General features: G+C 37.8%; 1 protein-coding gene across 1 annotated transcript in view; it reads left to right on the top strand.

Moving 5' to 3' along the window:
* The first annotated feature begins 649 nt into the window (after window positions 1-649).
* Window positions 650-1,997, top strand: part of si:dkey-240h12.4 (death-associated protein kinase 2) — a 19,226-nt gene continuing 17,878 nt past the window's right edge. The window contains exon 1 of the mRNA XM_014027845.1: window positions 650-819. The gene's annotated coding sequence lies outside the window, so the exon portion shown is untranslated. The remainder of the gene's footprint in view (window positions 820-1,997) is intronic.

Below are 1,997 nucleotides of genomic sequence, written 5' to 3'. Positions count from 1 at the left end.
GACTTTAGACATTCCTTCATCATCAATCAATGAGTGGTTCAAAAGTCTGCCTCTCTGATGGTATGGGGGTGCATTTGTGTCTTTGTATGTTTAGGTTACACATCTGGAAAGCACCAACGATGCAGAAAGTTATTTAAAGATTTTAGAACTGCTCCCATTACTGTTGACTTTCTGTGGAAGGCTTTGTGTATTTCAGCAAGTGTTAAACCACAGACTGCATCTATTACATCATGATGTCTTTGTAGGAGAAGAGTGTGAGCTGACCTGCCTGCAGTCCAGACCTCTCACTGACATCATACAAAGTTCAGCAGATAAGACCCAGAACTGTTGATCTGGATCAGAGAACTGGTCTCAGATCCTGCTCAAAGACATGCTTGCTGGGAAACATTCTGTCCCAATTTGTTTGTTGACATTTCCTTTAAAATTAAAACAAAAAGAGTCCTCTCGCATTTTGATTTTTTTTTTGTTTCAGCATCTTTTAACGTGTTTCACTGCATATCAAACATGAGCTCATGAGATTTTAAATAGTTTCATTCTTTTTTTCATATAGGCAACATTTTCCATCACCTGCTGTCCTGATCCACAGCTCCATACCAGGTGGTGGCAGTAAATGCATCACAACATTGATCGCCCAATTCAGCCCAGGCTGTTTTCCGCATTCTCTCTTTTTTTTTTTTCTCCCCTGTTGATGTTTGTGCTTCTCCCTTTGTGCCTGCAGCTTCACGGCCGGGGCTGACAGCAGGTCGGCTGTTGTCTGACCAGGCACATACATGACACAGCCTCAAGCAAGAACTTACACCGGAGGGGCTCAGGTTGACCGTGAGTATTCACTTTTACATGTTTTACTTTCTGACGTATCCACACCCAGCATCACCCCGATGTCAAGCCTTCTGCGCTTGACTCCTCCAAAAACAAATTGCGCTTTTACACGTTTTATTACGGCTCCTTAAGTTTTTGATCTTGACTCAGGTAAAAAACAAAAAAAAGTTCATAGCGCGCTTCCTGTTTGTTTTTGTTGTTGTTAAAGCATTTTCCTACATAGTAGGTGTATAGTAGTATAAACATGACTGGTGTTATGATGATAGTTCAAGAAATGTAAACTAAAAATAGAATCGTTTTCAAATCTCTCATTATAGAACCGAACTGTGCTTTTAAACTCGATTCCTTCGACATTCTGAGTAAACGGGGACTTCTGCGGTGATGATCGATTTTACGAGTTGCACTTGAACGCGTCGTGAAACCTACATACCTAGCCGTAATAAGCGGTATAGAAGCGCAACATTCACCCCCGCCAGGACGACGCTAGCGCCGGTGTCGTGACAGAGGAGTGAGGTTTGCTGAACATTTTCTGACGTGTTTAGGCGTGTTTCACTAAAGTCGTACATAGTAGTAAAAATAAGACGCGACAACAGCTTTAAAAAGGGGATTTTAAAAAGACTTTTATTTACCTTACGTCATAGGTGCCTGATTATGTTAATGAGGAGTAAGATTGGAATAACATGTTTCTTTCTAATTATATGTTCCCCAGAAACCTCTGCATATTTATTTATTTATTTATTTATTTATTTATTTATTTATTTAGTTAGTTAGTTAGTTAGTTAGTTAGTTAGTTAGTTAGTTAGTTAGTTAGTTAGTATTTTTTTTTAGTTTGTTCCTTTTATTCTGTATGACTATATTGAGATGTAATATATGGTTGTTATGTAATTACTTTTACTTTTGTATCCCTGACATACTTGTTATTTTACTTGTTTGTTTGTTCTTGTTTTGACTCATATTTCAATAAAGTAAAAAAAGGAGTGAGGTTGAAAAGATATCTTTCTGAGTCTTTTGCAAAAAGCCAATCCAGCCTTTAAAACACATTTTTAGACCACATGATTAGTGGAAGATTATACAGCAGGAAAAATAAGTATTGAACACGTCACCATTTTTCTCAGTAAATATATTACTAGAGGTGCTAATGACATGAAATTTTCACCAGATGTTGGTAACAACCCAAG

The sequence above is a fragment of the Austrofundulus limnaeus genome, unplaced genomic scaffold, assembly GCF_001266775.1.
Source record: "Austrofundulus limnaeus strain Quisiro unplaced genomic scaffold, Austrofundulus_limnaeus-1.0 Scaffold689, whole genome shotgun sequence".
NCBI classification, from domain to species: Eukaryota; Metazoa; Chordata; class Actinopteri; order Cyprinodontiformes; family Rivulidae; genus Austrofundulus; species Austrofundulus limnaeus.
This window is presented reverse-complemented; position numbering and strand designations above follow the sequence as displayed.